Raw genomic sequence first — 13,987 nt, 5'->3', positions numbered from 1 at the left:
CATCCCCAACCAGGGACCTGGCCTGCAACCCAGGCATGTGACCTGACTGGGAATCGAACCAGTGACCTTTCAGTATGCAGGGCAACATCCACCCCACCAAGCCACACCAGTCAGGGCAGCAGAGATCATTTTTGCCTCTCCATTCTCCTGCCCATTTTTGGTTTCTATAAAATAATAATTGAATAAAGAAAAGCAAAATCGGTGAGGGTGTAAATTGTCAACTATCCACATTCTAAATTTCTCTGTGTGGGCTGGCCAAGTACTCAATGGCCACAAAAGGACCTACTCATTTCATGGTCCCCTGACACTTGTGATGGTCCCTCTTTAGGTGGTAGCTGTCAGTTTCCACCTTTATCATCCTCCCTTTGATGTCCTTTCATTTTTCACAGAAGTTTTAGATATTTTTAAAAATTTTAATTGATTTTTAGAGAGAGCAAGGAAGGGGGAGGGAAGGAGAGAGACAGACAGAGAGAGAGAGATTGATTTGTCGTTTCACTTATTGATGCATTCATTGGTTACTTTTTGTATGTGCCCTGACTGGGGATTGACCCAGCAACGTTGGCATATTAGGATGATGCTCCAACTAACTGAGCTACCTGACCAGAACTCTCACAGAATTTTTAGGTGTTTTGTGTACATTTTCATTTTTAAAATTTTGTTTAACTTCTTACTATGAAAATTTTCAAATATGTACCAAAGTCAAAAGAATAATATAATGTACCCCCAAGTCCTCATCACCCAAATTCAACAACTATCCACTCACAGTCAACCTCATCTCACCTATAACTCCATCCTCAAGGGGCTGTTTTCCTCTGCTATATTTACAGTTGGAATTTGCTTTTTTGGAGGGGGAAAGGGTTTTTATTTAATAACTTGAGATACAATTCACATACCACAATTTTCACACCCAAATGTGTACAAATACAATGATTCCATCACCATAATCTACTTATAGAACATTGCCATTATCCCAAAAAGAAACTTTGTACCCATTAGCAGTCCTCTTCACCCTCCACCCCACCCCAGCCCCTGGCAACCCCTCATCTACTTTCTGTCTCTAGAGATACACCTATCATGAACATTTCATATAAATGGGGCCATATAATATGTTGGGATTGCTTCTTTTTGTCTCTCATAAACTCAGAACTTCAATGATTTAGTCAAATGTCTAAAGCTCAAAAAAAAGCCTGACCCCTGGACCTCCTGTGGATGAAAACGGGGGTATCTGTGGAGTCACCTCACAGTGTGATCTGATAAAAAAAATTCCTAACTGGGCAAGGTCATGGTGAGTGCTCACACCCCAGGCACATAACTTCTTCAGTAAAAGGCTTATCTTTGCCTTTAGCAAGCCCTGTCTATTGTTCCTATGCATCTAGGTTGGCACACCTTTAAAATGCCCCTGTCAGAATCCAGCTTCTAATACACGACCACCTTCAGGAGAGCACACAATCTCAGCTCCCCTGTAATCCCATCCCCACTCTGCTTTCCCTCACCCACTTGTAATTTTCCTGACCTTTTCTCAATTTCAAATGCCTAAAAAAGAAAACTACAAAACCATTATTCTCTGAAGATTTAAAGATCTTGCTCCCTGACATATGTCATCCGTTTGGCTCAGATAAACTCATAAAAATTCTCTACAGATTTGGGGGTTTCTGGCGTTGACACTCCTCACTCTGCTTGCCTGTCTTCACATCTGGGCTCAGCGTTCCAACATCTAATGCTGCTGCTTTTGGGTGAAATGTAGTCCTCGCTTAGTCTCCATGGTTACTGTTGTGAACCCCTCTCAACTGTAAGGGAGTGTTTGTGTGTGATGAGGGTTAGCTGTAGTGTTCGTTTATGGGAAATATAAACCCAGCTCAAGTTTTCCAAGCCTATCTTTTCCTTCCCTTCCCCCTTGCACAGCTGTGCAGAAAGCAGATGCCCCCGTCTTGAAGCTCCCCTGATTGTTCAGTTCTCCACGGAACATCTTATTTGTTTGTGAGAACAGAAACTAAATAAATGCCCTTAAAAGGAGACAAGTAACAGCATGAGGAGGACCATGCTTTCCCAGGAAGCCTCCTCCTTTCCTCACGCCGGCGTGTACTGCGTGAAGGAGCCTGTGCCTGGGAAGACACCCAAAAAGGGTGTCTGTAGTCTGTCCAGTCCTTGAAAGAAGGCAGGGCTCAGGAAGGCTCCCTGTCCCTGCAAACTTCTCTCTGGTGCCAGATGTACGTACTGTGAGAAGAAGCATAGCTCCCTCCCAGGGCTTTACAATAGGAAAAGCTTCTGAAACAGAAATTATTTGTAGAGCAAAACCAGGCAGAGGGCCAGCGGTGCCTCAGTTAATAGCAGAGAATCAGAATCAGAGCAACATGTTTCTTTTCCCTCCACTGGGTGGCGCGGCCCCTTTCACTCCACTGTTCTCCGTTCTTCTCACTTTATCTTCTCTCCACCTGTGATCGGAAAAGCCGCCTCACCCTGTGGAATTTAAAAACCTATAAGCCATATACCTTTGGTGCAGATTGACGTGCTTAAAGAACACAAAGCCTTGGGCTACTTATGAGCGTTTGTTTCTCAGAACGATAAGAAAGAAGGTTAAGAAAATATTAGAGCAGCCATAAAATGTAAGTTAAATCTTTACTTATTCGGTATCTGTCCCGCTAAAACTGGGTTTCAGATTCTTTTCCCCTTTTAAAAGTGTCAAAGAGCTTTTCATTAATATTAGAAGAGTTGTTTTCATAATTCTAAGAATTGTTCTTTCATAACCTCGAGCCTATGAATGTCACGGAATCCACATTTGTTTGAGAGTTGGGTGTAGAAAGCTGCCTTTGTTCACTTACATTGTAAACGGTGTTAGTTATCGGAAAACCTTTGACTTGACTCAAGGACCAGTTTTATTAACCCTGGAGGACTACACTGATCTATCTCTAATTAATTCCACCAAGATGAAAACCTCTGTGGGTTCTCAGGAAGCCATGTAAAGGCATTCCTTCTTGCCAAAAAAAGAAGAAAGCAAATTAGTAAGTAAATCTCTATGCAGAATCTTAGCCCTGCAGCAAATGCAGAATCTTAATTTTTCCATCCGTAAACTGTAGGCTCGAACTCAGTAATCCACTCAAATATCTAGGACAATAGAAAGTTCTCCAGGAGGAATTCACAGCTCACCCAAGATTTGGTCACAGCAGATTTGGGGGCTGAGGAGGAAGGACACTAACTCAGGGAGGGAAAGGGCCTCATTACTCAGTGATGTTTTAATACTAAGGAAAGCATTGCCAGCTCTGACACATTTTGAAGGAGGAGTAGGCTGGTCTCTAACATTAACACCAGGCACAGGGCTAAGTGCCCACTGACTCCTCAACACACCTCATGAGGTGGGTACTGTTATACCCATTTGCTGTTGGGGCAACTGAGGTACACACAGAAAGCTTAACTTGCCCAAAGTCACACAGCTAGTGAGTGGCTCAGAGTCTGCGCCATTGGCCATGACACTGTACTGATAAAGGGGGTCCTTCTCTCAGTCAACAAATATTCAAGCGTCTACCATAACTTAAGTGATAGGGAAACTACACAATATAGTCTTTTCCTCCGGGAGGAGGAAATTTAATGAGGGTAATTGAGTAGGAAAAACAAGCGAAGCACCTAAGTAAATAGTAATGTAGAACAAGATTAAGTTTCCTAAGAGGGTGTGTGTGTGTGTGTGTGTGTGTGTGTGTGTATGTCTATGGGGCTCAGAGGAGAGAAAACAATTCCTCATCTCACATCTGGTTAGGAAGATGAAGAAGGCTTCACTCAAGAGATAGGATTAGAGCTGGATTCTTTTTTAAGATTTTTGATTTATCTTTATATATTTAGAGAGGAGAAGGGAGGGAGAAAGAGAGAGAGAAACATCAGTGCGTGGTTGCTTCTCACACACCTCCTACTGGGAACCTGCCCTGCAACCCAGGTATGTGCCCTGACTGGGAATCCAACCAGCAACCCTTTGGTTCTCAGGCTGGTGCTCAATCCACTGAGCCACACCAGCCAAGGCACAGAGCTGGATCTTAAAGAACAACAGTACAGGGTCTGGCAGAAGTAACGCCTGCTTGAGTGTGGTTGGTACAGTAATAATATAGGTGTAATAACTTACAGTTTTAATTTGAACATCTCATCTAAAATGTCATATGGTGTGTTCGAGTGTGATATTGCTATGTTACAGAATGACATGCTTATGATTTTGTAATAAAAAAGGGCATCATTTGTGCTGGACCCTATATTCTGACCAGGAGATAACTGGAGAAGGACAGAAATTATTCGAGGCTGAAGAACAGATAGGAGAAGTTGGGGAGTCCCATCCAACCAATGGGTTCTCATTATGGACTGAAGTGGATCTCAGGCAAGAGATCAGATGAACAAAGCATGAGCCAGGACCCAGGTCATCTCCTGATGCCTGGTCTTGGGCTCCTTCCACCACCTATTACTTCCTTGCCAATCAGAACACTCACCTGATTATGACCTGGGCTCCTGATCTTGATATAACCTCCCTGAGACTCAAGACCTTGAGCCCCGTGGCTAAGGCTGACGTGCATCTGACGCCTCCTTCCCAGGCTAGTTCCTTCAGCTGGAGGTGGACATCTAGGTCTGGCCTGCTGCCAAGAAGCCAAGAGTTGACTTTACACAAGTGGCAGCTTCAGTTTCCTCATTTATACCACTGTTAGAGTATTTATCCACCTACCTTGATATTGTCATCGTATGAGCCTCAGGGTGGCTTCTCTGTCCTACCACACTGCAGTCTTCACTAGAGAGAAATCTAGACCTGATTCGAAGGATAAATAGGGTTTAGTCTGTAACGTCAAAGAGTCCAGAGGCAAGGGGAGAAGAGAGGCACAAAGCCCACAATTGAATTATTATACAAGGTAAGTGCAGTGACAGAAATGTGCCCAGGGTCAGCTTTAAAGAAAAGGGTCCCGCCCTGGCTGGCATAGCTCAGTGTATTGAGCAGGGGCTGCAAACCAAAAGGTCACAGGTTCAATTCCCACTCAGGGCACATGCCTGGGTTGCAGGCCAGGTCCCCAGTGGAGGCCACGTGAGAGATAACCACACACTGATGTTTCTCTCTCTCTTTCTCCCTCCCTTCCCATCTCTAAAAATAAATAAAATCTTTAAAAAAATAGAAATAAAATAAAGAAAAGGGTCCCTAACCCAGAGAGAGGGAACAAAGGACTCCTGAGACTGCAGCAGCTAAGCTGAGACTCGAGGGTAAATAGGAGGCAGCCAGTTGAAGGAGGTAACAGGTACAGAGGAGCTTCCAGGAGGAGAAAAGGCACAGAGGCAAGAGACACTGTGGTGTCCACAGAGAACCCTAAACAATTTGGTGGAGGCAGAGGTGCCAGAAAGAAGATGAGAGGAAGGAGAGAGCCAGGCCCTGTAGGATTTTATAGATATTATATCTTTGTGTCATTCAAAATACATAGCAAAATGCATAGCTTCATAAATATTTTGTCAAATAAGACGATGGAGCCATGGCCCACGTGGCTCAGTTGGTTGGAGTGTCGGCCTGTAACTGAAAGGTGGCAGGTTTGATTCCCGGTCAGGGCACATGCCTAAATTGTGGGTTCAGTCCCTGATCTGGACTCATATGAGATACAACCAGTTGATGCTTCTCTCTCGCATGGATGTTTGTTTATCTCCTTTCCTCTCCCCCTTCCTCTCTCTCTAAAAGAGCAATGAGGAAAAAAAATGTCCTCAGGTGAGGATAAAATAAAATGATGAATTCAAAGTTCCTAGCCTTCTTCACAAGTCAATTCTGCTGCTCAAGGAATCTTTGAGATCTGAGTTACAAGCACTGTGAGTTTCTAATAGGAGAGTTACCAAACCTCATTTACAGGCTTATTTTCTAGAAAGTTTGCTCCATAGAAGTATCTCTTTGGGGGAGAGAGAGTGATATAAAACCCACCTTAAAGGTAAGTTATACCATTCAGCTGGGTTTGCCCTCCCCCTGGGTGAATTGTCCAAATCAGGCCCTGGACTGGAGACACTCACACCAAGGGGTCACACCGCTATCCCCAGGGAGGGGTTCAGGAGGAACCAGTTTGAAGCAGAGGAATAAGATAAGCAAGACAAGAATTCAGGCTGACCCGGATTTAACTTCCTTCTCTAAGCTCTGAGGCCACTGCTCCTGAGAGAGAGGGTGGGGGGCTGCTGCCAAGCAGAAGGCAAAGGCTGGAAGACAGCAGCAGTCATCTGTGATGACCTTCTTCAGCACAGATGTGGGTAAGTCACCGAAATCAGGAAGAAGGCTTTATCCCATGAAAAATTGCTGGTGAATCAAGGGCCTTCAAGGTGCCTACCCCAGGGCCAGCCCAATCCTCATAAAGCTCTGAGGATTTTGTGTCCACCTTGCTAGGCTGTGTAAGGTCTTCAAAAAAGGAACCACAGCAAATGACTAGGATTCCAGGTACTCTGTGCCTAATAAGTAAGGACATTGGGGGAAGTGAAAAACCAGGGAATGGAGATTTGGAATATAACTTACCACTGGCTCCTCCCACCCACCTGGACTGGATGTTATGAGGGAACATGAGAAACCATCATCCTTCTTGACTGCAAAATGAGAATAGCCTTAGGTCCCCCAAACTCATTTATTTCTTGTCTAAGAAGTGCTAACCCCCGGGGTGCCTGTCCCTGGGGGCACACAGTTAGGGTGGGATTAGGGCTGTGAACCCAATCCACCAGGAAGCACAGGGATTCTACAGGTGAAAGGGGCCAGTTAGACCCCTGGTCCTCTTGCTTATTCCCTGGCTCCCACTCCTATTCCTTGTTAACCCAGCTTCTGCTCTTTTGTGAAAATTCTGGTGAAGCCCAAGGTTTGAGGCACTTTGCATTGAGACCTACAGTGACCTTTCTTCCCAGACTTGTCAGCCTCACCCCTCAGATGTGAACAAGTTTGACCTTAGAACATGACAGTGATGTTCATCATTAAATAAGGTTCTTCCACTTCCTACTCCAAGTATCCACTCCTCACTGGGCCGCACACAAAAGATGTTTTTATAATCCCACAATCACAAGCACCCCAGACACACTTACTTCTAACAATAACTGTTCACAGCCTGCTCCTTGACTCCCTTCCTGTGTGTCTTGCCTCTCTTGGTGAGGCTTTGTAATCTTCTGCTTCTCTTCAGCTACAGAGCTCCAATTCTAAAGACATGGTGGTTTCTTTTGCCTCTGCAAAGCCCGTAATACGTAGACAACTAAATTTTCAATCAATGATTCACAATAATTGATTGTGAATCAATCAATTCACAATCAATCAGAGGCAGGAGCCTCTGGCCTAGCAGTGAAATGGTATCCTGAGTTAGGAGTACAGGCCTGCTGGCAGACCATCACCATGGTTCAAATCCTGGCTCTGCTTACAGCAGCGGATGCTTGGGCTAACTACTTGAGCTTTATGTGCCTCAGTTTCCTTTTACTTACATTGAATAATAACAGTAACCACTCCATTGGGCTAGTATGAGGATTAAACTTATTAATATTTTTTAAATACTTAGAATAGTGCCTGTCACATATTCAGCACTATAAAAGTATTGGATAGTGTCTTTTTAATTCTAAACCACTCATAGTATTAAAAACACCATTTCTTGGGCCCTGGCTGCGGACTCAGTTGGTTGCAGCCTAGTCCCATACACCAAAGGTTAAGGGTTAAGGGTTCGATTCCCATTCAGGGCACATACCTAGTTTGTGGATTCAATCCCCAGTTGGAGCACATGCAGGAGGCAACTGATCAATATTTCTGTCACATCGATGTTTCTCTCTCTCTGCCCCCCACCCTTCCTCTCTCAAAAAAAAAAAAAAATCAATAAAACATCCTTGGGTGAGGATTTAAAAAAAAACACCAGCACTTGGTATTACCATGATGATCCAAATTTGACCCCATTTCAGACTGATTTAGTCTTTCCCCTCAGCAGTGAGGCCAAGCCTGGTTACACATCACCTAGGAAGTTCGTTTCTGTTAAGAGTACAAATTCTAGGGTGCCATTGTTTCACTCATTCAACAATATTTGAGCACATGCTATGAAGTGTAATGATCACAGAGAATAGAATAGGTAGTGAAATAGGTAACTCCTTTCAATGAACTCACATCCTAGTTAAGGAGCTAGACCAGAGGTCAGCAAACTTTTTCTGTAAATGGCCAGACAGTAAATATTTTAGGCTTTGAGGGCCATAAGTCTCTGTCACAGCCATCCCGTTGTGCCCTTGAGCAGGAAAGCAGCCAGAGACACTATAGAAGTGAATGGGCATGGCTGTGGGCCAACAGCAGTTTATTTAGACATTAAATTTGAATGTCATGTAATTTTCACATATAATGAAGTATGATTCTTCTCATTTTTTTCAACCATTTAAACATGTGAAAACTATTCCTAGCTCAAAGGCCATACAAAAACAGGTGGCAGGCTAGAGCAGCCCCTGAGATGGATGATAAACAAGTGAACAAGTACAAAGTATCATTTCAAAGAGAGAAATGCACTATGAATAAAAAACAAGGTGATACATGCTACACAGAGAGGAAGCATGTGTGTGACACCCATGGGGAAGTCAAGGAAGAGGAGGAAGGAAGGCTCTCTGAGAAGATGACATTTAGTTTGCAACCTAAATGACATAAAACTGGCATGCAAACCTTGGGAAGGAAAGTACTTAGAAGTTTGCAGACAGAATGAGATCCTGTGGGCCTGGTAGGCCATGGTAAAGAGACTGACTCTCATTCCGGGTGTCCTATGGTTATAGGATTTTACAGAGGAGAGAGGTTGTGACATTAGTCCCAGGAAGTTTTATTTCTAAGAAGCTTCTCATGTGATTCTGATGCACAGCCAAATTGAGAATTCTGTTTTATAGCATTCTAATAATTTTTCCCAAAAGGTTTGACCCTGAGTTTTCTGTCTGTCTACAATCTTCTTGAAAGGATATTTTTGCCCTGGCTGGTGAGGCTCAGTGGATTGAGTCCCAGCCTGTGAACCAAAGCATCGTGGGTTAGGTTCCCAGTCAGGGCACAAGCCTCTCTTTCAGGCCAGGTCCCTAGTAGGGGGTGCGTGAGATTCAACCACACATTGACATTTCCCTCTCTCCCCACCTTCCCCTCTAAAAATAAATAAATAAAATCTTTTTAAAAAGTAAGAAAAGATATTTTTAAAAGCCTTTTTTTCCCTACCACATAGGCTACAGTAAGGGCTTCTACCTGGATCCTGGTTTTACAATTCCACATTTAATTAATGAAGAATTAATTGAGAAATTCTGAATCACACAAAAAGCAAACTGAGTGTCTCCTCCAATCACAAGAGTGACAGGCACGCACCTGGTTCTGTAGAACTTGTAAACTTTCACAGGAGCTAATTCCAATGTGCATTCCCTGGAATTCAACAAAGAAGGATCCACCTGACTTCTTACCATACTTATGTTTAGCTACTTTTCAGCATAAATCCTGCCATCTACTAAAAGTTATGGTATAGGCAAGGCCATTTACTATGTCTATTGCCTATCTCCTCAGTAAGAAGTACCCAAGATTGAATTATTATCTGAGAATGCCAGTTCTGATTAAATTTATAGACTTTTTCCTCCCAGATGAATTCTCTGAAACTCAATGTCAGAATTTCATTTAAAGCCCAAGCCACATTTGATACAACAGAAACAGTACCAGCCTGGAAATCTGAGATCCAGAGTCCAGTCCCAGTCCTACCCTACTGGATTCTAAGCAAGTCACTGAGGTTTTCCAGACTGCATTTTCCTCATGAGTGTTAAAATTCTGATAGAATTTACACTTTTGTATATAATTAACATGATATGTAATCATTTTGTTTTTAAGTGATTTTAAGTTGTTTTAAAATGATTTTGTAATCATTTTTATATGTAAAAAAGCTTACAAGAAAAAATTAATAAAATCAGAGATTTGGACTAAATAATTTCCTTATGTACTGTATACATTCTCTAACGTGCAATTAGATTCGAACGCAGATTGTAGTGCCTTCATCATACCCACAGCTCCTTGCTTCTTTGGGTTTTCTTTTCTGAAACTCTGTAAAGTACTTCTCTGCCTTTTGCTATGGGATTTGCCCTTAAGACATTAACACGCGCTCATTTGCACAGATTTCTAAAAACCGTTTCCTGATCATCATTCTCTTCCCTGTGCAGTCGCCCATAGCACATAGCATAGGTAGGTGTTCAATAAATACCTGTTGAACAAACATCTTAATTTTCACTTTTAAATCCTTACCTGAGGACATTTTTCATTGCTTTTTGAAAGACGAAGACATCAGTGTGAGAGAAAAAGATGGATTGATTGCCTTCTCCTTTATAGCTGACGGGGGATGGAATCTGTAACCTAGGTATGTGCCCTGACCAGGAATCCAATCCACGATCTTTCTGCCTACTGGACACTCCAACCGACTCACTCCAGCAGGGGCTGAACAAACATTTTAGAATACATCTTCAGAATGCACCAATTGATACTTTGAGGGTGAGGAAATATGGATCATTTTAATGTTCTTCCTTCTACTTTTCTGTATTTACTAAATTTGGAAAAAAGCTGTTCCCAAAACCTCCTCTCGTACAGAGACATCATTTCCCCCAAGCTTGGTCCCCTTCCCTTGCACAGTCCCAGTGGCAAACGGTACTCAGTGAATGTCCTTCCTCTTCTCTTTCTTTGTAATTCAAGAGGATGGTGAAAAATACTAACTCTGAGGGGAGTCTGGTTGGCCTTCTGGAAAATGAAGATTAAATCATTTCCAGAGGAAGAAATGCCCGTAGGTCCTTTGCCCCTTGCTGCCCTCCTCTGGCTCCCAGGCTCAACTACAGCCAGTTTACCTCTAGGCGAGAAAGGAAAGCCAGTGGCTGGCACATCAGCACGCCCCGCCCCGCCTTCTGTGTATGCGCCTCCGCCCCTACCTGGGCCTGGAGGACTCAAGGGCGCGCACAGCACAGCTGTCTGTGCTCTAAATTGCGAACGCACAACGCCGCCAGGACGGGAACCTGCGCCTCTTCTCCTCCTGGCGGACAACAGTGGAACAACAGAATTTACGGAAGTGGCGAGTAGTGGGTGCCAGGCTTTGAGGTCTGAGTTGGAGAGTTTTGACATTCTCTGGGACCTGACCTCATTTTGTGGCATCTCCCTTCTTTCCCAAGATTTCATTTCCAGTTAAAAACAAGGAAAGATGCAAGGCACCAACCTTAAGTGCCTAATATGTACTAAGCCCTTGACATGTTTTACCTCATTAAGTCTTCCCAACAGCTTCTTTGTTGGGCTATTTTGTCCTATTTACAGAGAAGAAAACTGAGGCCCTGAGCCGGTGACTTACCCAGAAAAACACAGCTAATTAGGTACTAGGCTGGAACCCAGGCCTGGATGCCCCAAAGGTTGACTGCAGCCCTAACCTGCTGGTAACAGGGCCTGGGACTTAGAGAAAGAACTTCCTTTCTCTAGCTGATAAGGCTCTACAAAAACACCCAGAACAGTTCTGTCATTTTTAAAGAAGCTTAGCTTATTAGGCATGAAAACTTTTCAGGCTAGTCCACCTGGTGTATGAGGCAGGAACCCAGCTGCAGCCCAGGAGCAAGAGCTCAGGTCAAGGCCTTCCCAGGTTTCTAAAAACCTAGTCCTCCAGGATTGGGGGTGGAGGGAGCACAAGAAAGAAACGCGGGGTGGGGGGGGGGGGCGGCGGAGTTGAGGGAACAATCCTCATTGCTGAGGCTATCAGGGACACTGCAGGCTAATGTCAGCTCCTGCAACTGTGGAATTGCTCAGGGGTGACACAGTTTCTACAAACCCATCTGGTGACCAGAACTTTAGATGACACATACACCCAGATGGTGCCAGCCTCCTCTTGCCTTTCAAGAAAGACTGAAGTGGATGGGAGGAGTGAGAACTTGTGTAATGAGGCAGAGGCTGCTGGCCTTTGACCTGGAGAGGCGAACACTAAGTCGACCTTAGTGGATCGCCAGAGATGATAATGAAGCAGCACAGAATACCAGGGCTATAGGGAGAGAAGGTGAGCCAAGTTAGGTTAAGTGGGATACTTAAAGCCAGCCTGCCTGGAGGAGCGTTCCCTAAAACTCTCCTGGTACAGGAAGCGGGACCCCAGGGGCACTCAGGGCTAAAGACTCCACGTGAGGGAATCAGATGATGATGCGAGCAGTCTGTGATCCAGCAGGAGTGCGGGTCTTCGGGGATGGTACGTGGAACCTACCTGTAGTCCACCTGAAACCAAATGTCATTAGGCAGCTGCTGACATTAAATCTTTAAAAGGGAAGAAAACAATTTCCTACCAAACCAAATTAGAAGGTAGGAATATAGAAAAGGTATAAGACTGTTAAAAAAAAAGGCTTGTGAATCCCCAAATGTACTCAAGATACAAAAATTCCAGGTGAAAGAACAAAAAGTCCAAATGAATAATAACAAAAGGAAAGAAGATTCCAGAGAGAAAAATGAAAAAAAGCAAATGGAATTTCCGAGGAAACCAAGGGTGAAATTGTAGAAATGTCCAAACTGGGCAAGTGAGAACACTGGCAGATTGGCGGGGTGACCTCTGCCCCCGATTCTGGAGGAGGCCCACAAATAGCGGTTCTCACTCCTTCACAGGGCAACTTAGGGAGAGGCCAGAAACTAGAGGCAGACTCATGAAATAACTGAGAAGACCTAACCTGAGGAAAAGGCAGAATGGTTTCTAGAAGGAAAAGTGACACAAAGTCTGGGCTTCACTCACATTGACTTGGGCTGGAATCCTAACCTTGCCTCCTAAGAACTGTATGACCTTCGGACACTCATGAATCTATTCAAGCCTGTCTTCCCTTCTGGAAAATGGGGACAGAAGAGAGACCTACTTTACAGGGCTGTTTAACAATGACATGCTAGCATGCAGAACATGAGAGAGATTTGTAAGCACTTCTCTGAATAAAACCTAAATTTCAGCACATTTTTAAAGACTGATTTGGAAACAAGAAATGGATTAAAATATCAGCTAACATTTACATAACAGTTTAGAGAAAAATAATCCAACTGTATTTTAAGTTCTTGAACTGTCTTTCCCTTGACTCTACTGCACTTTCTGTACCACTCAGCTCGCTCTGACCCACTGAGACCTTCCTATTCTATCATTTTCTTGCTCACATTTAGTCTTGCTGACCAGATTATAAACTGCTCAAGTAAACATTGTCTCCAAACTATCCATTACAGTCTAGATCTTGAATCACTGTCAACAGGTCCCTGAAGACCTGACAGTCAAAGGTGCCAAAATAAAGGTAGCCAGGATTAGGGTCCAGAACCCAAGAGTAAACCTAATCACACCCTTGCCCAGGGCTGTGGTTTGGCTGCAACTGGGATGTCGCCTGTGGTTTGGCTGCTTGCACCTCAAGACTGACACCAGGAAGCTACGGGGCAGCAGCTCAATTTCCCAAGTGTGTAGAAGTGATTCCCTGAGAACAGGATGAAAACACAGGGATTCCAGGGCTTGACAAGGTGAAGGCAGAGCAGGGATGCAATCTAACCTACAAAACCTTTACAGTACTGCATGGCCATGGGCTTGTTTCTCCACGTCAGAACATTACAAGCAGGCAGCATCCTTCTTGAAAAGTCTTAAGACAAACTACTACTCGGACACTGCATGGACCCTGACCAAAGGCAGGAAAGAGAAACAGGATGAACACAGCATGTGTAGTGAGTCTGCTGAACACATTCCCTGGTGAACACACCCAAGGTGGCACAGAATCTGGGGGAGCTGGGGCTTCTTGGGAGACCTTCCAACAGTTAGGTGAATACACAAAGCGGAACCTCTCCCTGCGCCTCCATTTCCTCTTAGGTACAGCCAGCTAAGTGTTGACAGACCTGTATTCCCTCTACCTCCCCTCATCCCACCCCCTTCCTTTGTCCTCGAAGACAGCAGTGTTGAGGGCAGAGATGGAGACACTGTGTAAGCAAAGATGAAAGGGAAATAAAGAATGGGTCACTCCAAAGGGAGGAAACCTGATGTTGAACATTCAAGAAGCCAAGGTAGCT

The 13,987-nt window shown here is 44.1% G+C and overlaps 1 long non-coding RNA gene across 1 annotated transcript; it reads left to right on the top strand.

Moving 5' to 3' along the window:
* Positions 1-5,649: 5,649 nt before the first annotated feature.
* Positions 5,650-10,870, top strand: LOC118502108. Its single transcript, XR_004904780.1, has 4 exons — positions 5,650-6,228; positions 8,744-8,752; positions 10,250-10,456; positions 10,655-10,870. It is a non-coding gene; the product is annotated as an uncharacterized LOC118502108 (long non-coding RNA).
* The last annotated feature ends 3,117 nt before the right edge of the window (positions 10,871-13,987 follow it).

The sequence above is a fragment of the Phyllostomus discolor genome, chromosome 8 (assembly GCF_004126475.2).
Source record: "Phyllostomus discolor isolate MPI-MPIP mPhyDis1 chromosome 8, mPhyDis1.pri.v3, whole genome shotgun sequence".
NCBI lineage: Eukaryota > Metazoa > Chordata > Mammalia > Chiroptera > Phyllostomidae > Phyllostomus > Phyllostomus discolor.
Note: the sequence above shows the minus strand (reverse complement) of the source record. Positions and strands in the feature narration are given on the sequence as shown.